At 40.5% G+C, this 25,046-nt stretch overlaps 1 protein-coding gene across 2 annotated transcripts in view; it reads left to right on the top strand.

The window, feature by feature from the left end:
- The window catches only part of SLC26A7 (solute carrier family 26 member 7), a 198,697-nt gene that overhangs the window by 10,796 nt on the left and 162,855 nt on the right, over positions 1-25,046 (top strand). The window contains exon 1 of one of the 2 annotated variants that reach the window (XM_061171386.1): positions 15,225-15,279. The exons of the other annotated variant lie outside the window; for it this stretch is intronic. The gene's annotated coding sequence lies outside the window, so the exon portion shown is untranslated. Of the gene's footprint in view, positions 1-15,224; positions 15,280-25,046 lie in introns of those variants that run through there. 2 annotated transcript variants of the gene reach the window in all.

Consider the following 25,046-nt stretch of genomic DNA (forward strand, 5'->3'; position numbering starts at 1 on the left):
AATATTTTCTCCCATTCTGAGGGTTGCTTTTTTGTCTTGTTTATGGTTTCCATTGTTGTGCAAAAGCTTTTAAGTTTCATTAGGTCCCATTTGTTTATTTTTGTTTCTATTTCCATTTCTCTAGGAGGTGGGTCAAAAGGGATCTTGCTGTGATTTATGTCATAGAGTGTTCTGCCTATGTTTTCCTCTAAGAGTTTGATAGTGTCTGGCCTTACACTTAGGTCTTTAATCCATTTTGAGTTTATTTTTGTGTATGGTGTCAGGGAGTGTTCTAATTTCATACTTTTACATGTACCTGTCCAATTTTCCCAGCACCACTTATTAAAGAGGCTGTCTTTTCTCCACTGTATATGCTTGCCTCCTTTATAAAAGATAAGGTGACCATATGTGCATGGGTTTATCTCTGGGCTTTCTATCCTGTTCCATTGATCTATATTTCTGTTTTGTGTCAGTGCCAAACTGTCTTGATTACTGTAGCTTTGTAATATAGTCTGAAGTCAGGGAGCCTGATTCCTCCAGCTCCATTTTTCGTTCTCAAGATTGCTTTGGCTATTCGGGGTGTTTTGTGTTTCCATACAAATTGTGAAATTTTTTGTTCTAGTTCTGTGAAAAATGCCATTGGTAGTTTGATAGGGATTGCATTGAATCTGTAGATTGCTTTGGGTAGTAGAGTCATTTTCACAATGTTGATTCTTTCAATCCAAGAACATGGTATATCTCTCCATCTATTTGTATCATCTTAAATTTCTTTCATCAGTGTCTTATAATTTTCTGCATACAGGTCTTTTGTCTCCTTGGGTAGGTTTATTCCTAGATATTTTATTCTTTTTGTTGCAATGGTAAACAGGAGTGGTTTCTTAATTTCACTTTCAGATTTTTCATCATTAGTATATAGGAATGCAAGAGATTTCTGTGCATTAATTTTGTATCCTGCTACTTTACCAAATTCATTGATTAGCTCTAGTAGTTTTCTGGTAGCATCTTTAGGATTCTCTATGTATAGTATCATATCATCTGCAAACAGGGACAGCTTTGCTTCTTCTTTTCCGATTTGGATTCCTTTTATTTCTTTTTCTTCTTTGATTGCTGTGGCTAACATTTCCAAAACTATGTTGAATAATAGTGGTGAGAGGGCTTCCCTGGTGGCGCAGTGGTTGAGAATCTGCCTGCTAATGCAGGGGACACGGGTTCGAGCCCTGGTCTGGGAAGATCCCACATGCCGTGGAGCGACTGGGCCCGTGAGTTACAACTGCTGAGCCTGCGCGTCTGGAGCCTGTGCTCCGCAACAAGAGGGGCCGCGATACTGAGAGGCCCGCGCACCGCGATGAAGAGTGGCCCCCGCTTGCCGCAACTAGAGAAAGCCCTCGCACAGAAACGAAGACCCAACATAGCAATCAATCAATCAATCAATCAAATAAATAAATCTTTAAAAAAAAAAAATAGTGGTGAGAGTGGGCAACCTTGTCTTGTTCCTGATCTTAGTGGAAATGGTTTCAGTTTTTCACCGTTGAGGACAATGTTGGCTGTGGGTTTGTCATATGTGGCCTTTATTATGTTGAGGAAAGTTCCCTGTATGCCTGCTTTCTGCAGGGCTTTTATCATAAATGGGTGTTGAATTTTGTCCAAAGCTTTCTCTGCATCTATTGAGATGATCATATGGCTTTTCTCCTTCAATTTGTTAATATGATGTATCACGTTGATTGATTTGCATATATTGAAGAATCCTTGCATTCCTGGAATAAACCCCACTTGATCATGGTGTATAATCCTTTTAATGTGCTGTTGGATTCTGTTTGCTAGTATTTTGTTGAGGATTTTTGCATCTATGTTCATCAGTGATATCGGCCTGTAGTTTTCTTTCTTTGTGACATCTTTGTCTGGTTTTGGTATCAGGGTGATGGTGGCCACATAGAATGAGTTTGGGAGTGTTCCTTCCTCTGCAATATTTTGGAAGAGTTTGAGAAGGATAGGTGTTAGCTCTTCTCTAGATGTTTGATATAATTCCCCTGTGAAGCCATCTGATCCTGGGCTTTTGTTTGTTGGAAGATTTTTAATCACAGTTTCAATTTCAGTGCTTGTGATTGGTCTGTTCATATTTTCTATTTCTTCCTGGTTCAGTCTCGGCAGGTTGTGCATTTCTAAGAATCTGTCCATTTCTTCCAGGTTGTCCATTTTATTGGCATAGAGTTGCTTGTAGTAATCTCTCATGATCGTTTGTATTTCTGCAGTGTCAGTGGTTACTTCTCCTTTTTCATTTCTATTTCTATTGATTTGAGTCTTCTCCCTTTTTCTCTTGATGAGTCTGGCTAATGGTTTATCAATTTTGTTTATCTTCTCAAAGAACCAGCTTTTAGTTTTATTGATCTTTGCTATTGTCTCCTTCATTTCTTTTTCATTTATTTCTGATCTGATCTTTATGATTTCTTTCCTTCTGCTAGCTTTGGGGTTTTTTTGTTCTTCTTTCTCTAATTGCTTTAGGTGGAAGGTTAGGTTGTTTATTCGAGATGTTTCCTGTTTCTTGAGGTAGGCTTGTATTGCTATAAACTTCCCTCTCAGAACTGCTTTTGCTGCGTCCCATAGGTTTTGGGTCGTCCTGTCTCCATTGTCATTTGTTTCTAGGTATTTTTTGATTTCCCCTTTGATTTCTTCAGTGATCACTTCGTTATTAAGTAGTGTATTGTGTAGCCTCCATGTGTTTGTATTTTTTACAGATCTTTTCCTCTAATTGGTATCTAGTGTCATAGCGTTGTGGTTGGAAAAGATACTTGATACGATTTCAATTTTCTTAAATATACCAAGGCTTGGTTTGTGACCCAAGATATGATCTATCCTGGAGAATGTTCCATGAGCACTTGAGAAAATGTGTATTCTGTTGTTTTTGGGTGGAATGTCCTATAAATATCGATTAAGTCCATCTTGTTTAATGTATCATTTAAAGCTTGTGTTTCCTTATTTATTTTCATTTTGGATGATCTGTCCATTGGTGAAAGTGGGGTGTTAAAGTCCCCTACTATGATTGTGTTACTGTCAACTTCCCCTTTTATGGCTGTTAGTATTTGCCTTATGTATTGAGACGCTCCTATGTTGGGTCCATAAATATTTACAATTGTTATATCATCTCCTTGGATCGATCCCTTGATCATTATGTAGTGTCCTTCTTTGTCTCTTGTAATAGTCTTTATTTTAAAGTCTATTTTGTCTGATATGAGAATTGCTACTCCAGCTTTCTTTTGATTTCCATTTGCATGGAATACCTTTTTCCATCCCCTCACTTTCAGTCTGTATGTGTCCTTAGGTCTGAAGTGGGTCTCTTGTAGACAGCATATATACGGGCATTGTTTTTGTATCCATTCAGCCAGTCTGTGTCTTTTGGTGGGAGCGTTTAATCCATTTACATTTAAGGTAATTATCGATATGTATGTTCCTATTCCCATTTTCTTAAATATTTTGGGTTTGTTATTGTAGGTGTTTTCCTTCTCTTGTGTTTCTTGCCTAGAGAAGTTCCTTTAGCATTTGTTGTAAAGCTGGTTTGGTGGTGCTGAACTCTCTCAGCTTTTGCTTGTCTGTAAAGGTTTTAATTTCTCCATCAAATCTGAATGAGATCCTTGCTGGGTAGAGTAACCTTGGTTGTAGGTTTTTCTCCTTCATCACTTTAAGTATATCCTGCCACTCCCTTCTGGCTTGCAGAGTTTCTGCTGAAAGATCAGCTGTTAACCTTATGGGGATTCCCTTGTGTGTTATTTGTTGTTTTTCCCTTGCTGCTTTTAATATTTTCTTTATATTTAATTTTTGATAGTTTGATTTATATGTGTCTTGGCATGTTTCTCCTTGGATTTATCCTGTATGGGACTCTCTGTGCTTCCAGGACTTGATTAACTATTTCCTTTCCCATATTAGGGAAGTTTTCAACTATAATCTCTTCAAATATTTTCTCAGTCCCTTTCTTTTTCTCTTCTTCTTCTGGGACCCCTATAATTCGAATGTTGGTGCGTTTAATGTTGTCCCAGAGGTCTCTGAGACTGTCCTCAGTTCTTTTCATTCTTTTTTCTTTATTCTGGTCTGCAGTAGTTATTTCCACCATTTTATCTTCCAGGTCACTTATCCGTTCTTCTGCCTCAGTTATTCTGCTATTGATCCCATCTAGAGTATTTTTAATTTCATTTATTGTGCTTGTCATCGTTTCTTGGTTCCTCTTTAGTTCTTCTACGTCCTTGTTAAATGTTTCTTGCATTTTGTCTATTCTATTTCCAAGACTTTGGATCATCCTTACTATCATTATTCTGAATTCTTTTTCAGGTAGACTACCTATTTCCTCTTCATTTGTTAGGTCTGGTGTGTTTTGACCCTGCTCCTTCATCTGCTGTGTGTTTTTCTGTCTTCTCATTTTGCTTATCTTACTGTGTTTGGGGTCTCCTTTTCACAGGCTGCAGGTTCGTAGTTCCCATTGTTTTTGGTATCTGTCCCCAGTGGCTAAGGTTGGTTCAGTGGGTTGTGTTGGCTTCCTGGTGGAGGGGACTAGTGCCTGTGTTCTGGTGGATGAGGCTGGATCTTGTCTTTCTGGTAGGCACGTCCACGTTTGGTGGTGTGTTTTGAGGTGTCTGTGGCCTTATTATGATTTTAGGCAGCCTCTCTGTTAATGGATGGGGCTGTGTTCCTGTCTTGATAGTTGTTTGGCATAGGGTGTCCAGCACTGTAGCTTGCTGGTCGTTGAGTGAAGCTGGGTCTTGATGTTGAGATGGAGATCTGTGAGAGATTTTCACCATTTGGTATTATGTGGAGCTGGGAGGTCTCTTGTGGACCAGTGTCCTGAAGTTGGCTCTCCCACCTCAGAGGCACAGCCCTGATACCTGGCTGGAGCACCAAGAGCCTTTCATCCACACAGCTCAGAATAAAAGGGAGAAAAAATAGAAAGAAAGAAAGAAAGAGGATAAAGTATAATAAAATAAAATAAAGCTATTATAATAAAAAATAAGAAAAAAATATTAAGAAAAAATTTATTAAGAAAAAATTTTTTTTAATTTTTAAAAAATTTATTAATTTTTTATAATAAAAAATAAGAAAAAAATTATGAAGAAAAAATTTTTAATTTTTTAAAATAAGAAGTATGAAAAAACTTATTAAGAAAAAAAATTTTTTTAGTTTTAAAAATAGAAAATAAGGAAAAAATTATTAAGAAAAAAAAATTTTTTAAGTAAAAAATAAAAATAAAATACAGACAGACCAAACCCTAGGACAAATGGTGAAAGCAAAGCTATACAGACAAAATCTCACACAGAAGCATACACATATACACTCACAAAAAATGGAAAAGGGGGAAAATTAATATATCCTGTTCCCAAAGTCCATCTCCTGAATTTGGGATGATTCGTTGTCTATTCAGGTATTCAACAGATGCAGGCACATCAAGTTGTTTGTGGAGTTTTAATCCACTGCTTCTGAGGCTGCTGGGAGAGATTTCCCTTTCTCTTCTTCGTTCGCACAGCTCCCGGGGTTCAGCTTTGGATTTGGACCCGCCTCTGCATGTAGGTCGCCTGAGGGCGTCTGTTCCCCGCCCAGACAGAATGGGGTTAAAGGAGCAGCTGCTTCTGGGGCTCTGGCTCACTCAGGCATGGGGGAGGGAAGGGTATGGATGCGGGGCGAGTCTGCGGTGGCAGAGGCCAGCATGACGTTGCACCAGCCCGAGGCGCGCCATGCGCTCTCCCGGGGAAGTTGTCCCCGGATCACGGGAGCCTGGCCGTGGCGGGCTGCACCGGCTCCCGGGAGGGGCGGTGTGGAGAGTGACCTGTGCTCGCACACAGGCTTTTTGGTGGTGGCAGCAGCAGCCTTAGCGTCTCATGCCCGTCTCTGGGGTCCGCGCTGATAGCCACGGCTCGCGCCCATCTCTGGAGCTCGTTTAGGCGGTGCTCTGAATTCCCTCTCCTTGCGCACCACGAAACAAAGAAGCAAGAAAAAGTCTCTTGCCTGTTCGGCAGCTCCCGACCTTTTCCCGGACTCCCTCCTGGCTAGTTGTGGTGCGCTAACCTCTTCAGGCTGTGTTCACGCCGCCAACCCCAGTCCTCTCCCTGCGATCCGACCGAAGCCCGAGCCTCAGCTCCCAGCCCCCGCCCGCCCTGGCGGGTGAGCAGACAAGCCTCTCCGGCTGGTGAGTGCTGGTCGGCACCGCTCCTCCATGCGGGAATCTCTCCGCTTTGCCCTCAGCACCCCTGTGGCTGCGCTCTCCTCCGTGGCTACGAAGCTTCCCCCCTCTGCCACCCACAGTCTCCGCCCACGAAGGGGCTTCCTAGTGTGTGGAAACCTTTCCTCCTTCACGGCTCCTTCCCACTGGTGCAGGTCCCGTCCCTATTCTTTTGTCTCTGTTGTTTTTTTTTTCTTTTGCCCTACCCAGGTACGTGGGGAGTTTCTTGCCTTTTGGGAGGTCTGACGTCTTCTGCCACCATTCAGTGGGTGTTCTGTAGGAGCAGTTCCACGTGTAGATGTATTTCTAATGTATCTGTGGGAAGGAAGTTTATCTCCCCGTCTTACTCTTCTGCCATCTTGCCCCCCCCTCCGTATCTTTGTTTTAAATTCCTTCAGCTGTGCCATTGCAAATGGCTTTTTAATTTGCTATTTTACTCTTCATAGCATCCTTGCTTCACACCATCTCACTGGCCTCTCTCACTTTCCCTTACTGTCTTCCTTCTCATCCCTTCTGTCTTGGCTCCCTGGAACTCCAAATACTTCCCTGGAACTGAAACCGCAGGTGCCTTTTTGTTGGCTTGTATAATGTTGGGAGCCAACGTATAAATATTAGAAGACTTCATTTTAAAATTGAGAGTTTTTTCCTCATTTAAATCTAATCATCTAACAGCAAAGGGCTAATATTCCTGAATGGAAACAATAGGCTGAAGTTGACCGGTGCCTGCACCCTTTATGTAGGCATGGACTTTGCATTTTGTCATATTCCCCAACACTCCCTATCCTTTTACATTAATACCGCTTCACTCCTGTTATTCATCCTCTTCAGATCTAGAGTAGGATGTTCTCAAACTCAACTCAAAGACACTTTGGTTGTCCTAACCTATCAAAGCATTCAGAAAAACAAGTTGTTTTATATAAAAAGCAAATTATAAATATCCAACTTTTCTCTCTTTACACAGGTATGAACTTCTGAAAATGTTTATTCAAGGCCCTTCAATATCTGGATCTCACTTACATCTCTCCTTACAATCATCCTACGTTCTGGTTACACTGAACTGCTCTTAGTGTTCTAAAGGATCATGCTTGTTTTGCCTCAGGACATTTGCACATACTGCTTCCTCTTAAATGGATAATCTTTCTCCCCTGGCCCCCTTCACCTGATTATATCTTAGCACATTTCAGGCTGGGTTTAGCTCTGTAGTTCTGAACCTTGGCTGCATATTATAATCTCTTTCAGCACTTAAAAAAAATACCCATGCCCAAGCAAGCCCTATGCCAATTAAATCAAAATCTCTGAGGAATTTAGGGCAAATCATTTAATGTTCTGCACCTCAGCTTCCTCAACTAATGATAAAAAATAAAGTAAAATGAGCAGCTAGGGTTGAGAACTATGGGCTTTCAGAAAATGCTTGATAGATACCTCTATTTTGTTTTCCCAAAGTACCCTCTCTTATTCACTTAATTAACTCTGTCACATTTGTTTTTGATTTATATTTGATTTTTCTTCTAAGCTATAAGTTCCTTGGTGGCAGGGACTGTTTACCGTCTAGGATGACAAATCATCCTGGTTTTAGCATTGAATGTCCTGAGTCCTAGGAAACCCTTTTAGCTCTTATCAATGTATTTGGCACATAGTAGGTGTTCAAATGTTTCTTGATAGTAAAAAATCATAATTGAGATGATGGGATAGAGCTTTCCTGTGGCTACTCTCCCCATGGAAACTTTTAATCTCTTACTGTTTCTAATATTTAAGCTTGTAGGTCTGTTGATCATGAAGCTTTTTGATCATGGTAATTATTTTCACTCTTGTGAGATCTCACCTGTACAATAAGCTACAGTATGAAAACATGATGTATTTTGCCTTAACCCCTCCAGTGATTAAAACCAATGATCTTTGATTAACAATACTTGTCTGTGAACCAAGAGAATGTATTTCTATAGGAATTTTGTTTCATACAGTTGTGTTTCTTGGATATATGTAAATTTACCCTGAGAGATCCACTTGTAATATCACTTAACCCTGAGCCCACTGATGCTGTAAACCAGACAGCTGATTATATTGTGGTTTGTTAATAACAGTGCTAAGACCACCATAAACCAGTTGCCAGAGGGAAATAACTTTTATCATTACCCACACAGTTTGTGTTTGATTTCTTATATATAATTCTTGGAAGTGCCTACTACCACCTAATTATTTTGTTTTCAAGAATATTAATCTGTCTTCCTAAGGTTCTTTATTCATTTCTATTTTTAAAAATACTTGAAAAAATACAGTCCTTTGCTATGTTCTTGGAAAGAGAGAAGAAAAAGACAAAAATCCAGCCCACAAGGGCCTTATTATTTTTTCCTTCCTCAGAAATTTGTACAAAAGTATATGAGAATATGATCTTGTTATTTCAACCTTGAAGATATTCCGGTGTGGGTACATAAAGGTGGGAACATTTTCTTAATGAAAGTTTGTAGAGTATTGGTTTCAGCCACTTTCTGAATAGACTATAACCTAGGGAGCCGCCAAAGATTTCTGTGTTTTTATTAAGAAAAGTGAAGAGTAGTACAATCCTGTCTATATAACATGACATGAAATGAATATTTGGTTGTAAAAACTGGATCAACATAGAGAACAAAGTGACAGTCTTAAAAAATTGGCAAGATTTGATTACCTAAAGGTACATGATATTGTATGAAATGGAATTTTAAGAAATCAAGTCCTGCCAAGCACTCTTTCTCTGGAGATGATCTCAAGGGAACTATATACACAGGTAACATTTAGGGAATGTATCCTACTTTATTAGCTGAATTAGTGTTTTAAAGCATAGATCTAGCAAACCTGGAGTGGAGCAAAACAATTTAGGCCTGAGGTTGAAGAGCTATTTCCTTTTTTCTTGTAAAGCTAAGATTTGGATGTGCTTGTAGAAAGAAAAGAGATGTATCAGAGCTGACCTTGAGGCAGGCCCTGGTCTTTTTATCATATCAGTAGCATGGATGAAGAAATAGTACAAGAGCAAAAACATACACATGTGGACATAGCCTTTCCCATCAAGAAATCTGTCTTCCTTGGTGTTCTACTTTGACCCCTCCTATTAGCAGTCCTCCTTTTGGGTAGGAGAAGTGGAAGGTGGTGGAGAGGAGTCTGATGACTTCTGCTCTACCACTTGAGCTGAGGTTGTGGCACTGTAACTAGAGAGAGGTGGATGGAATCAAGATATTTGAGAAGGTAGAATTGAGGTCAGGTCCAGGGAGGTTAGCTAAGGCATACAAACTCAGCCTGTGAGTGTAAAGTTTAGCACCTGGGTGTCAACAAGTGGGACCAGACACAAAAGGTAAAACTGGAAAATAAAGTGTCAGAAGCTCAGGCAAAGTGTAAGAGCAACTCAGGATTAGTACCTGGGTCCAAGATTCTGGGTAAAAAGTTTTCAATTACAGTCTGGGAACCCAGCAACATGGATAGATCTCATAGCCTTTTCTAATTTTCTATCCAGGACATGAGCAGGCCTCAAATTTTGGTAGGTGGGCCTGAGCCCATAAGAGGTAGTGAGAAGATGCACCAAGCTGGCAAAGAGAAATAGGGAAGAAGACATTAGCCAGCAGTTAATGTAAAGTGGGGAGAAAAGTTCTTATCCTCTGCTGGTCCTGGGCCTAGTGTGTGGTTTAGAGGAGTGCTATATAAACTTGGTCCTCAAAAAACAAAACACAAAAACAAAAAAGCCCAATAAAATATGCCATGGTAAAGTTCCTGTTCAACTTTACTCAGAGTATTCAAGGGGAAAGAGAGTCAGGACCTGTGAGAAGCCTTGAAGCTCCCAGTCATGCTCTATGTGGTCAGCACCTCCTAAAAAATCTAGCATTTGGCACCCTTGAGTTGGTACTGGGTTCTGCAATGAACTGCTTATTAACCTCATTTCCTGACCTCTTTATAATTTTCTTGACCACTTAACCTCGCTTATGCCTTCATCCACCTGATAATCAGGACATTTCTTTGCTTTGATCCTTTGTTTTTCTTCTCATACTCTTCATAGCTTTGGGTAAATGTATCATTTTATTCCTAGGCCTCTTTCTTTGTTTATTGGAGCCCCATGAAAGAGATACCAGTACTTTGCTTGACGCACACTAGTTTACTTACAAATGGAATTAATTCTTATTAGCTTCCTTAACAATAGATCTCACAATATAATTGGAGACCTGGACACAAAAGCAGGTAATTATAATAATTTTGGTAGGTTGTACAAATGAAGAATGTATAAGGTACAGCAATAGCACTGATAACATTATCAACTCTTCCTAGAGTGGGGATGAGATTGGTAGTCAGGGAAAGTTTCAAGAGGAAATTATACTTTAACTGAGTCTTGAAGGCTAATACAAGTTTCCCAGGTAGCCCATGGATAAAGGCCACTATAGAAAGAAGAAAAACATGTAGTGTTAAGAAGAATAAAAGAACATAGCTTGTTTAAATACTTCTCAATAATCTAACTTGGTGGGAGTTGTAGCTGGAGAGGTTAGCAAAGTCCAGATAAAAGTCTTCTTGAGTAACATGGAAAAAGTGTTTGGGCTTATTTTCCAGGGTAATGGAGCACATTGATGGATCTTGAAGGATGCCAGGGAGTGACAAAAGTTTGTGTTATAGAATAATCACTCTGGCAGCAGCTTACATTACATACTTGACAGAGACAAGAAACTAGTTAGGAAAGACTAATTAGGAGAAATCCTGTTCAGGAAAGAAAAAACGGTGGTCTGAACGGAGAAAGGCAGCATTAGGAGCAGTAGGAGAGACAGAATCCACCAGTATTAAATGGAATAAATAAGGTGGTCAATGTGCTCTGCAATGTGAGGGTGAAAAAGAGAAGGAGATAATATTTTTGATAACTTCTAGGTTTCTGAATTGGGTGACTATATGGGTGACAATGCCATTTTCTGAGATAGGGCATAAGTAAACAAGGAATTACCAGCATTTTTGTCTGTTTGTTTTGTTTTTAATGCATATTGCTTTGTTGTTATAGTAGAATTTGTTGTGGGAGGGATCAAAATAAATCATTAATAAATAATTTTCATTTTGGATTTGCTATGTGAGTGCCTGTGGGATCTCCTGTAATTGATTTCTAATCTCATAGCATTTTGGTCAGAAAAGATGCTTGATATGATTTCAATTTTCTAAAATTTACCAAGGCTTGATTTGTGACCCAAGATGTGATATATCCTGGAGAATGTTCCATGTGCACTTGAGAAAAAAGTGCACAAGGAAACCTTGTGTTTCCTTATTTATTTTCTGTTTGGATGATCTGTCCATTGGTGTAAGTAAGGTGTTAAAGTCCCTCACAATTATTGTTACTGTCAATTTCTTCTTTTATGGCTGTTAGCATTTGCCTTATGTATTGAGGTGCTCCTATGTTGGGAGCATAGATATTTACAATTGCTACATCTTCTTGGATTGATACTTTGATCATTATGTAGTGTCCTTCCTTGTCTCTTGTAATAGTCTTTATTTTAAAGTCTATCTTGTCTGATATGAGTATTGCTACTCCAGCTTTCTTCTGATTCCCATTTTCATGGAATATCTTTTTCCACCCCCTCACTTTCAGTCTGTATGTGTCTCTAGGTCTGAAATAGGTCTCTTGTAGACAGCATATATATGGGTCTTGTTTTTGTATCCATTCAGCCAGTCTGTGTCTTTTGGTTGGAGCATTTAATCCATTCACATTTAAGGTAATTATCGATATGTATATTCCTATTACCATTTTCATAATTGTTTTGGGTTTATTCTTATAGGTCTTTTTCTTTTCTTGTGTTTCCCACCTAGAGAAGTTCCTTTAACATTTATTGTAATGCTGGCTTAGTGGTGCTGAATTCCCTTAACTTTTGCTTGTCTGTAAAGCTTTTGATTTCTCTGTCGATTCTGAATGAGATCCTTGCTGGAGAGAGTAATCTTGGTTGTAGGTTTATCCCTTTCATCACTTTAAATATGTCCTGTCCTTCCCTTCTGGCCTGCAAAGTTTCTGCTGAAAGATCACCTGATAACTTTATGGGGATTCCCTTGTAGGTTATTTGTTGCTTTTCCCTTGCTGCTTTTAATATTTTTCTTTGCATTTAATTTTTGTTAGCTTGATTAATATGTGTCTCGGCATGTTCCTCCTTGGCTTTATCCTGTGTGGAACTCTCTGCACTTCCTGCACTTGATCTACTACTTCCTTTCCCATATTAGGGACGTTTTCAACTCTAACCTCTTCAAATATTTTCTCAGTCCCTTTCTTTTTCTCTTCCTCTTCTGGGACCCCTATAATTCGAATGTTGGTGCATTTGATGTTGTCCCAGATTCTCTGAGACTGTCCTCAATTCTTTTCATTCTTTTTTCTTTATTCTGTTTAACTCCACCATTCTATCTTTCAACTCACTTATTCATTCTTCTATTTCAGTTATTCTGCTGTTGATTCATTCTTGGGTATTTTTCATTTCAATTATTGTGTTGTTCATCACTGATTGTTTTTTAGTTCTTCTAGGTCCTTGTTAAACGTTTCTTGTATTTTCTCCATTCTATTTCCTAGATCTTGGAACATCTTTATTATCATTAGCTGAATTCTTTTTCAGATACCTTGTCTATTTCCTCTTCATTTATTTGTTCGTGTGGGATTTTACCTTGCTCCTTTGTCTGCAGTGTATTTCTCTGTTGTTTCATTTTGTCTAACCAATTGTGTTTATTGTCTTCTTTCTGCAGGCTGCAGGGTCATAGTTCCTCTTGTTTCTGTGGACTGACCCCTGTTGAGTGAGGTTGGTCCAGGGGCTTGTGTAGGCTTCCTGGTGGGAGGGCCTGGTGCCTGAGCTCTGTTGGATGGAGTTGAGTATTTTCCCTCTGATGGGCAGGATTATGTCAGGTGGTGTGTTTTGGGGTATCTGTGAGCTTAGTACAACTTTAGGCAACTTGTCTACTGATGGGTGGGGCTGTGTTCCTGTCTTGCTGGTTGTTTGGTGTGAGGTGTTTAGCACTGGAGCCTGCAGGCAGTTGTGTGGGGTCGTCTTCGTGTTGATATGGATACCTTCAGGAATGCACACACCGATTAATATTCCCTGGGCCCAGGAATTCTCTGGTGTTCCAACATCCTGGACTCTATGTTCCCACCCAGGAGGCCCAGCCCTGACCCCTGGTTGGGGAACCAAGAGCCTGCAAGCTGCACAGTGTGGCCTGACAAAAAATAGAGAAAAGAAAAGAAAAAAGAAAAACAAAAAACCCAAACAACAACAACAAAACAAAACAAAAACAGACAAACAAAGCTCAAGGCAAATAACAAGAACAGCAGCAAACAAACAGTAGCAACAGCAACACAACACACACACACACACACACACACACACAGAAAAGAAAAAAAACCAAGGGAACAGACAACAAAACAAGAGAATTCTGATATAAGAACAGTCAATAAGGATTGTACTAATGAAAACAAAGAATGAAAAATAAAACAGAAACGGGGGCAAGCAAACAACATCAACAACAACAGCAAAGCAAATAAAACATAGAATATACACTTAAAAACAATTGAAAAAAAAGAAAAGGGGAAAAATATATATAAAATGAAGAACACAAACAAGACAAAAGCCACAGAGCAACAAAAAAATTAAAGGAAAAATAGAAAAATAAAAACTTTATATATATTAAGAAAATAACATAAGATAAAAACATTTTTTAAAAAGTAGAAAATAAAAAATAAAACGTAAAAAATAATAAAAGCAGCGGCACCAACAAGTGAACAAAATGAAACAAACCAACAAAGAAATATTAATACTAAGAATATTTTCCTGGATCCACCTCCCCAGGAGGACTTCCAATACCTCTACGTACGTCTGGACCTGCTGTGGACACTGTGGGGCCAGCTCAGACTGATCTGGCCCAAAGTCCAGTGCTGCAAAGGCTAGACTTGTCTCAGATTTTGAAACATTCGTCTATTCAGGTATTTCACAAATGCAGGATTTACCCAGCCGATCTTGGGGATTTAATTCACAGCTTGTGCTGCTGCCTAGAAAGATTTGTGTTTCTCTTCCTTGGTTGCACCCCCATTAGTCTCAGTTTAGGTTTTAATCACACCTCTGTGTGTGTGCCACCCTAAGGCATCTGATCCTTGCCCAGGTGAGTGGGAGCAAAAACAGTGGCTGCTTGGAGCACACTTGGGTACTCCCAGTTGCTGCAGTGGCAGGAGCTGGTGTATGAGAGCGTTGTCAGACCCGCCCCTTGTGTGCCTCTCAACAATGGCACCTCACCTTCCAGGCAGACCCTGCTTCCTCTAGGGGCATTCCTGGCTGCACATCCCCTATTCCTGTCCCTTCTATGTATCCGTGTAGCCAACTGCGTTTCTCTCCCTGGGTCTGTTCTTCCAACCCCACGCTAAAGCCCTCTGACCCTGCCAGCTTTGGTGGACTCTCATCCCAGGCAGAGGTGCCCAGGGCTGATTCCTAAGGAGATTTTTGGGGTGAACAGCACTCAGGGTCCCAGAGCCTATGTAGGTGGAGGTGACCCTGGCCAGAGTGGCGGGCAGGCCCACTAAGGTGGGAGCCCCTCCCAATGCCCACAGAGGCCGAAGAAGCCGGCGGGTGGGGAAGAGGGTTATAATGGTGACTCCGCCCCTTGCACACCATTTGACAATGATGCCTTGCTATGGCATGTCATGCTTTTTCCACAGACTTTCCCAGTTGTGGTGCCCCTTGCTCCTGTCCCTTTGGGTTGTCTTTTCACAGCCAAGAGCTGTCCTCTCCCTGGGTCTGCACTCCAAACCCTTCTTTCCAGCACCCAGCTCCCCTTTGCAACAGGCAACTCACGATTCAGGCTGGAATGCACAGAGCTGCGGTGTAGATCATGCGTGCAGTTCTTACCTTGTCTTGCCTTCCACAGACCATCTGCTGCATTCTCCTTTGATCCCCCGAAGTTCCTCTTCTGTCCCAGCTGATATCCCCTCCGTGAGGGAATCTTTTTTAATGTAGGGATCTCTGTTCACCTTCAGCTTCCTGCCAGAGTTGCTGGTCTCTTTTTTGATTCCTCTTTTCTTTTTTCTTCTTTCTTTCATTCTTTTAGGTGTCTGAAGTCTACCGCTACTGTTCATCAGGAGCTCTGTGGGAACTGTTCCATTCGTAAGTGTGTTTTTGATGAACTTGTGAGGAGCAACAAATTCTGTGTCCTCCTGTTCTGCCATCTTGATTCCTCCCCCACCTGTGGGATCTCTAGTTGATGTATGTCTGGATCTGGAGTTTAGGAGAGATATTATTAAGATATATTAAGATTAAGATCCTATGACTAATGTCATGGGAATGGATGGGATAATCATGGTTAATGTGTACAATAAAAAGAGGAATCAGAATGGAAGAAGCCTTGGGAAACACTGATATTTAAGTGGCTGAGGGGCTGGCAAAGAGGAATGAGAAGACGTGGTCCGTGAACATCATGGTGCTCTGGGAACCAATGGATAAGAGCTTTAAGAAAGGTATGGTTGACAGTGTAAAATGTATGTATGAAACATAGAGTTTCCAGGATGAAAGCAATAATGCTTAGAAACCAAAAATGTAAAATTCAACAGAAAGCCCTGGAAAATATTCTTAATGACAAAATCAGTTGTACCAGAATAAAGTGTTTCACAACTCTTCAGGAATGTGGGCAATCTATGGAAAAAACTTGTAAAAATTCTGTCTATCCTTCAACCCACACTTAAATTATAATCTTCCAATAAAAGTTTCTGTGATTATGTCTCTCATAATTTCTCTATCTTCTCTAAACTTTGACTACACTGATTGTTCTATAAACTGCACATATAATTGTTTTGTGTTGGATAATGTTTGTTTCAGGCAAGGATCTTATAGTTCATATTTCATGTTCCTTTAAATCTCTCATGGAATTTAATAAGTGGATTTGGATACATAGTAAGAGCTTTATGAGTACTTGTAGGCTAACAGTCAAAGACCTCAGTTTTGAATTCCAGATACATCACTTGGACAAGTGCTTTAGCTGCTCTAAGATTAAGTCTTCCTGTATGTACAATGGGGATAATAATACTTAGTACACAGAATTGCTTTGAAGAGTAAAGGAGAGAAAATAAAGCGCTCAGGGCAGAATCTAGTACAAAAGAAGTGTTCCATAAAGACTTATTTTAATGTTATTATTGTTACCATCTTCTATTTCTCACGAGATGTAAACTCCACGGAAGTGAGGATTTTTACATGGGTTGTTAATTGATTTATCTCAAGTGCCTGGCACATAGTAGGTGTTTAATTCTAGGTAGATATTTTTTACCTCTGGGTTTTAACTCTGCTACTTGAAGATAAGAAGAAGGTAAGAAAGTGGAGAATATCAGGTTGCAAGAAATCTTTCTTTTTTTTTTTAATTTTTGGCTGCATTGGGTCTCTGTTGCTGCACACCGGCTTTCTCTAGTTGTGGTGAGCAAAGGCTACTCTTTGTTGCAGTGCACGGGTGTCTCATTGCGGTGGCTACTCTTGTGTGGGACACGGGCTCTAGGCATGTGAGCTTCAGTAGTTGTAGCACACGAGCTCAGTATTTGTAGGACATGGGCCCTAGAGCACGTGGGCTTCAGTAGCTGCGGTGTGTGGGCTCAGTAGTTGTGGCTTGTGGGCTCTAGAGTGCAGGCTCAGTAGTTGTGGTGCACAGGTTTAGTTGCTCCACGGCATGTGGGATCTTCCTGGACCAGGGATCGAACCTGTGTCTCCTGCATTGGCAGGCGGATTCTTAACCACTGTGTCACCAGGGAATTCACAAAAAAATCTTTCAAAACAAGTAAATTAGAGAAATTCTAGGCCTCTTAAAAAATGTCAAGGGCACCCTCCCAAATTTGCCAAGGATGGATACTTTGAACCTTTCTCTCCAAATCTTAGCTACTACCAATGTCAATTGTTAGACAGACATCATTTAACATCTGCAGGTAGTCTTTGCATGAATATACCATCTCTGTCTCATTGCCCTTTCTTTCCTGCCCCATCTACCCAGGTAAAATAGAAACAAGTGAAAACAAACAAATCCTAAAGGGAGTGGGAAGAGATGCCAAGTAGCCTAATTAGCATTTTAAGTTCATTGCATCATTCTGTTTGGGTCTCTAGGCACATGAACCAATGTTTATATCCATGATTGAGTAAAAGAACATTTTAATAGTTATTTGTATCCTATAGGTCCATGACCATTTTCATTAAACTGGGGTACTGCCAGAGGATGGCACTGCACAGAGAGAAGCATCATCATTATTGCCCTGGTACCATCTTGTGTGGCCAAGCCGCCTCCTTCTTTAAGGCTGCATCTTGTGACAAGGGAGTGCCAGCCTGACTGCAGCTTTCTGCACTGGTCTGCCCAGTCTGCTTACATTCATGATCTGATGTTTACTTATATAATTGTATCACTAAAGCTAAGAGATTACTTCTTTGTTTTTCTTTGAAAATTAGAAGTTTGACCATATATAAGTAACATCTCTTTTATTAAAAATGTTAAAAGATGAGCGTGACAAGGAAAAAGTCCTTCAGATTGACCTACTTCAAGACCAGGAAAACCAGGGACCATTATGGTAGTCTCTTTCTCTTTCTAGTCAGGAGGTCTTAGGAGTCCAATATAAATATGGTAAGAAGAGACAGAAAAATGGCATATGTCATGTATAATTAAGTATATACTTGCACATTTGTCTCTGTTTCATGTCATCATTGGTCACCACATGAAATCAGGCCCTTTCTTGATCATCTTTCCCTTCTCTTCCTCTGACACTGCCATGTGTGTCCTCCTCCCTGGCTTGTACTTCCACTGATAGCTTCACAGCAAGCCTTTACCAATGCATCCTCAGGAACCACGTTTTTATTTAATCAAAGTATAGTTGATTTACAATGTTGTGTTAATTACTGCTCTACAACAAAGTGATTCAGTTATATACATATATACATTCTTTTTTTATATACTTTTCCATTATGGTTTATCATAGGATATTGAATATAGTTTTCTGTGCTATACAGTAGGACCTTGTGGTTTATCCATTCTATATATAATAGTTTACCTCTGCTAACCCCAACCTCCCACTCCATCCCTCCCCCAATCCTCTGCCCCTTGGCAACCACCAGTCTGGTCTCTATGTCCGTGATTCTGTTTCTGTTTCGTAGGTAGGTTCATTTGTGTCATATTTTAGATTCCACATATAAGTGATATCGTATGGTATTTGTCTTTCTCTTTCTGACTTACTTCACTTAGTATGATAATCTCTAGTTGCATCCATGTTGCTTCAAATGGCATTATTTCATTCTTTTATGACTGAGTAGTATTCCATATGTATACTACATACCACATTTTCTTTATCCATTCATTTGCCGATAGATATTTAGGTTGTTTCCACTTTTTGGCTATCACGAATCATGCTGCTATGAATGTAGGAGTGCATGTATCTTTTTGAATTATAGTTTAGTCTGAGTATATGCCCAGGAGTGGGATTGCTGGATCATATGGTAATTCTATTTTTAGTTTTCTGAGGAACCTCCATACTGTTTTCCATAGTGGTTGTACCAACTTATATTCCCACCAACAGTGTAGGAGGAGGAACCACTCTTACTTAGGGAATAACTGAACTTTCAGAATTTTCACAAGACATCCTGTTTGCCTTTCTTAAAAGCTGATTCTCTCATTTAAGGGCATTATCTCCCAAACACCCCTCTCAAGTGGAAGCTAATCGTTCTTCCATTGCCCTTGATGATTCATGTATAAAACATATCACACTTATATTTACATGCTCAATATGTATCTTGTTCAGTACTGCATCTCCATTTGCATGTGCCACTTCCAAGGCCAATTGTCTTCACATGGTCATATATTTTTGTAGAATTTCCGAAGATATTTTAACAGAAATTAAGAGTACTGTCTTTTCCCAACTCAACTTCCCTTGAATCATGCTTCTTATGTCTGGTGGCTTTGGAGTGACTGCAGATATTTTTGGGGTCTGATTAAGAGTAAGTTGCCAGGGAGGGGCAAGATGGCGGAAGAGTAAGACGCGGAGATCACCTTCCTCCCCACAGATACATGAGAAATACATCTACACGTGGAACTGCTCCTACAGAACACCCACTGAACGCTGGCAGAAGACGTCAGACCTCCCAAAAGGCAAGAAAATCCCCACGTACTTGGGTAGGGCAAAAGAAAAAAGAAATAACAGAGACAAAAGAATAGGGACGGGACCTGCACCAGTGGGAGGGAGCTGTGAAGGAGGAAAGGTTTCCACACACTAGGAAGCCCCTTCGTGGGCAGAGACTGCGGGTAGCAGAGGGGGGAAGCTTCGGAGCCACGGAGGAGAGCGCAGCCACAGTGGTGCGGAGGGCAAAGCGGAGATTCCTGCACAGAGGAGCGGTGCCGACCAGCACTCACCAGCCCGAGAGGCTTGTCTGCTCAGCCGCCGGGGCAGGCGGGGCCTGGGAACTGGGGCTCGGGCTTCGGTGCTAGCCGGGAGGGAGTCCGGGAAAAAGACTGCAGCTGCCAAAGAGGCAAGAGAATTTTTCTTGCCTCTTTGTTTCGCGGCGCGCAAGGAGAGGGGATTCAGAGCGCCGCCTAAACGAGCTCCAGAGACGGGCGCGAGCCGCGGCTATCAGCGCGGATCCCACAGCAACAGGGACGCAGAGGGAAAAACGGAGAGATTCCCGCACAGAGGCTCGGCGCCGAGCAGCACTCACCAGCCCGAGAGGCTTGTCTGCTCACCCGCCGGGGCGGGCGGGGGCTGGGAGCTGAGGCGCGGGCTTCGGTCGGATCGCAGGGAGAGGACTGGGGTTGGCTGCGTGAACACAGCCTGAAGGGTCTAGCGCACCACAACTAGCCGGGAGGGTGCATGAGAAAAAGTCTGCAGCTGCCGAAGAGGCAGGAGACTTTTTCTTGCCTCTTTGTTTCGCGGCGTGCAAGGAGAGGGGATTCAGAGCGCCACTTAAACGAACTCCAGAGACAGGCGCGAGCCGCGGCTATCAGCGCGGACCCCAGAGATGGGCATGAGACGCTAAGGCTGCTGCTGCCGCCACCAGACAGCCTGTGGGCGAGCACAGGTCATTCTCCACACCGCCCCTCCCGGGAGCCTGTGCAGCCCGCCACGGCCAGGCTCCCGTAATCCGGGGACAACTTCCCCGGGAGAGCGCACGGCGCGCCTCAGGCTGCTGCAACGTCACGCAGGCTTCTGCCGCCGCAGGCTCGCCCCGCCTCCTCCATACCGCTCCCCCCCCCCCCCCGGCCTGACTGAGCCAGAGCCCCCGAATCAGCTGCTCCTTTAACCCCGTTCTGTCTGGGTGGGGAATAGACGCCCTCAGGGGACCTACATGCAGAGGCGGGTCCAAATCCAAAACTGAACCCCGGGAGCTGTACGAACAAAGAAGAGAAAGGGAAATCTCTCCCAGCAGCCTCAGAAGCAGCGGATTAAAGCTCCACAAACAACTTGATGTGCCTGCATCTGTTGAATACCTGAATAGACAACGAATTATCCCAAATTTAGGAGGTGGACTTTGGGAGCAGGATATATTAACTTTTCCCCTTTTCCTTTTTTTTGTGAGTGTAGATGTGTATGCTTCTGGGTGAGATTTTGTCTGTATAGCTTTGCTCTCACCCTTAGTCCTAGGGTTAGGTCCGTCCATTTTTTTTTTTTTTTTTTTTTTTTTTTTTGGCTTAAAAAATTTTTTTTTCCCGAATAAATGTTTTCTTAATAATTTTTTCCTTATTTTCTATTTAAAAAAAAATTTTTAATAAGTTTTTTCATATTTTTTATTTTAAAAAATTAAAAAATTTTTTTCTTAATAAATTTTTTCTAAATAATTTTTTTCTTATTTTTAGTATAAAAAATTAATAAATCTATTTTTAAAAATTAAAAAAATTTTTTTTTCTTAATAAATTTACTCTTAATAATTTTTTTCTTATTTTTTATTATAATTGCTTTATTTTATTTTATTTTATCCTCTTTTTTTCTTTCTTTCCATTTTTTTTTCCCTTTTATTCTGAGCCATGTGGATGAAAGGCTCTTGGTGCTCCAGCCAGGCATGAGGGCTGTGCCTCTGAGGTGGGAGAGCCAACTTCAGGACACTGGTCCATAAGAGACCTCCCAGCTCCACGTAATACCAAACGGCGAAAATCTCTCACAGATCTCCATCTCAACATCAAGACCCAGCTTCACTCAACGACCAGCAAGCTACAGTGCTGGACACCCTATGCCAAACAACTAGCAAGAGAGGAACACAGCCCCATCCATTAACAGAGAGGCTGCCTAAAATCATAATAAGGCCACAGACACCCCAAAACACACCACCAGACGTGGACGAACCCACCAGAAAGACAACATCCAGCCTCATCCACCAGAACACAGGCACTAGTTCCCTCCACCAGGAAACCTACACAACCCACTGAACCAACCTTAGCCACTGGGGACAGATACCAAAAACAACGGGAACTACGAACCTGCAGCCTGTGAAAAGGAGACCCCAAACACAGTAAGATAAGCAAAATGAGAAGACAGAAAAACACACAGCAGATGAAGGAGCAGGGTCAAAACACACCAGACCCAACAAATGAAGAGGAAATAGGTAGTCTACCTGAAAAAGAATTCAGAATAATGATAGTAAGGATGATCCAAAGTCTTGGAAATAGAATAGACAAAATGCAAGAAACATTTAACAAGGACGTAGAAGAACTAAAGAGGAACCAAGAAACGATGACAAGCACAATAAATGAAATTAAAAATACTCTAGATGGGATCAATAGCAGAATAACTGAGGCAGAAGAACGGATAAGTGACCTGGAAGATAAAATGGTGGAAATAACTACTGCAGACCAGAATAAAGAAAAAAGAATGAAAAGAACTGAGGACAGTCTCAGAGACCTCTGGGACAACATTAAACGCACCAACATTCGAATTATAGGGGTCCCAGAAGAAGAAGAGAAAAAGAAAGGGACTGAGAAAATATTTGAAGAGATTATAGTTGAAAACTTCCCTAATATGGGAAAGGAAATAGTTAATCAAGTCCTGGAAGCACAGAGAGTCCCATACAGGATAAATCCAAGGAGAAACACACCAAGACACATATTAATCAAACTATCAAAAATTAAATATAAAGAAAACATATTAAAAGCAGCAAGGGAAAAACAACAGATAACACACAAGGGCATCCCCATAAGGTTAACAGCTGATCTTTCAGCAGAAACGCTGCAAGCCAGAAGGGAGTGGCAGGATATACTTAAAGTGATGAAGGAGAAAAACCTACAACCAAGATTACTCTACCCAGCAAGGATCTCATTCAGATTTGATGGAGAAATTAAAACCTTTACAGACAAGCAAAAGCTGAGAGAGTTCAGCACCACCAAACCAGCTTTACAACAAATGCTAAAGGAACTTCTCTAGGCAAGAAACACAAGAGAAGGAAAACACCTACAATAACAAACCCAAAACATTTAAGAAAATGGGAATAGGAACATACATATCGATAATTACCTTAAATGTAAATGGATTAAATGCTCCCACCAAAAGACACAGACTGGCTGAATGGATACAAAAACAAGACCCATATATATGCTGTCTACAAGAGACCCACTTCTGACCTAGAGACACATACAGACTGAAAGTGAGGGGATGGAAAAAGATATTCCATGCAAATGGAAATCAAAAGAAAGCTGGAGTAGCAATTCTCATATCAGACAAAATAGACTTTAAAATAAAGACAATTACAAGAGACAAAGACGGACACTATATAATGATCAAGGGATCGATCCAAGAGGAAGGTATAACAATTGTAAATATTTATGCACCCAACATAGGAGCACCTCAATACATAAGGCAAATACTAACAGCCATAAAAGGGGAAATCGACAGTAACACAATCATAGTAGGGGACTTTAACACCCCACTTTCACCAATGGACAGATCATCCAAAATGAAAATAAATAAGGAAACACAAGCTTTAAATGATACATTAAACAAGATGGACTTAATTGATATTTATAGGACATTCCACCCAAAAACAACAGAATACACATTTTTCTCAAGTGCTCATGGAACATTCTCCAGGATAGATCATATCTTGGGTCACAAATCAAGCCTTGGTAAATTTAAAAAAATTGAAATCGTATCAAGTATCTTTTCCGACCACAACGCTATGAGACTAGATATCAATTACAGGAAAAGATCTGTAAAAAATACAAACACATGGAGGCTACACAATACACTACTTAATAACGAAGTGATCACTGAAGAAATCAAAGGGGAAATCAAAAAATACATAGAAACAAATGACAATGGAGACACGACGATCCAAAACCTATGGGATGCAGCAAAAGCAGTTCTAAGAGGGAAGTTTATAGCAATACAAGCCTACATCAAGAAACAGGAAACATCTCGAATAAACAACCTAACCTTGCACCTAAAGCAATTAGAGAAAGAAGAACAAAAAAACCCCAAAGCTAGCAGAAGGAAAGAAATCATAAAGATCAGATCAGAAATAAATGAAAAAGAAATGAAGGAAACAATAGCAAAAATCAATGAAACTAAAAGCTGGTTCTTTGAGAAGATAAACAAAATTGATAAACCATTAGCCAGACTCATCAAGAGAAAAAAGGGGAAGACTCAAATTAATAGAATTAGAAATGAAAAAGGAGAAGTAACCACTGACACTGCAGAAATACAAACGATCATAAGAGATTACTACAAGCAACTCTATGCTAATAAAATGGACAACCTGGAAGAAATGGACAGATTCTTAGAAATGCACAACCTGCCGAGACTGAACCAGGAAGAAATAGAAAATATGAACAGACCAATCACAAGCACTGAAATTGAAACTGTGATTAAAAATCTTCCAACACACAAAAGCCCAGGACCAGATGGCTTCACAGGCGAATTCTATCAAACATTTAGAGAAGAGCTAACACCTATCCTTCTCAAACTCTTCCAAAATATTGCAGAGGGAGGAACACTCCCCAACTCATTCTACGAGGCCACCATCACCCTGATACCAAAACCAGGCAAAGATGTCACAAAGAAAGAAAACTACAGGCCAATATCACTGATGAACATAGATGCAAAAATCCTCAACAAAATACTAGCAAACAGAATCCAACAGCACATTAAAAGGATCATACACCATGATCAAGTGGGGTTTATTCCAGGAACGCAAGGATTCTTCAATATACGCAAATCAATCAACGTGATACATCATATTAACAAATTGAAGGAGAAAAACCATATGATCATCTCAATAGATGCAGAGAAAGCTTTCGACAAAATTCAACACCCATTTATGATAAAAGTCCTGCAGAAAGTAGGCATAGAGGGAACTTTCCTCAACATAATAAAGGCCGTATATGACAAACCCACAGCCAACATTGTCCTCAATGGTGAAAAACTGAAACCATTTCCACTAAGATCAGGAACAAGACAAGGTTGCCCACTCTCACCACTATTATTCAACATAGTTTTGGAAGTGTTAGCCACAGCAATCAGAGACGAAAAAGAAATAAAAGGAATCCAAATCGGAAAAGAAGAAGTAAAGCTGTCACTGTTTGCAGATGACATGATACTATACATAGAGAATCCAAAAGATGCTACCAGAAAACTACTAGAGCTAATCAATGAATTTGGTAAAGTAGCAGGATACAAAATTAATGCACAGAAATCTCTTGCATTCCTGTATACTAATGATGAAAAATCTGAAAGTGAAATTAAGAAAACACTCCCGTTTACCATTGCAACAAAAAGAATAAAATACCTAGGAATAAACCTACCTAAGGAGACAAAAGACCTGTATGCAGAAAATTATAGGACACTGATGAAAGAAATTAAAGATGATACAAATAGATGGAGAGATATACCATGTTCTTGGATTGGAAGAATAAACATTGTGAAAATGACTCTGCTACCCAAAGC

This window comes from Eubalaena glacialis, chromosome 17, assembly GCF_028564815.1.
Source record: "Eubalaena glacialis isolate mEubGla1 chromosome 17, mEubGla1.1.hap2.+ XY, whole genome shotgun sequence".
In the NCBI taxonomy this organism is placed as follows: Eukaryota; Metazoa; Chordata; class Mammalia; order Artiodactyla; family Balaenidae; genus Eubalaena; species Eubalaena glacialis.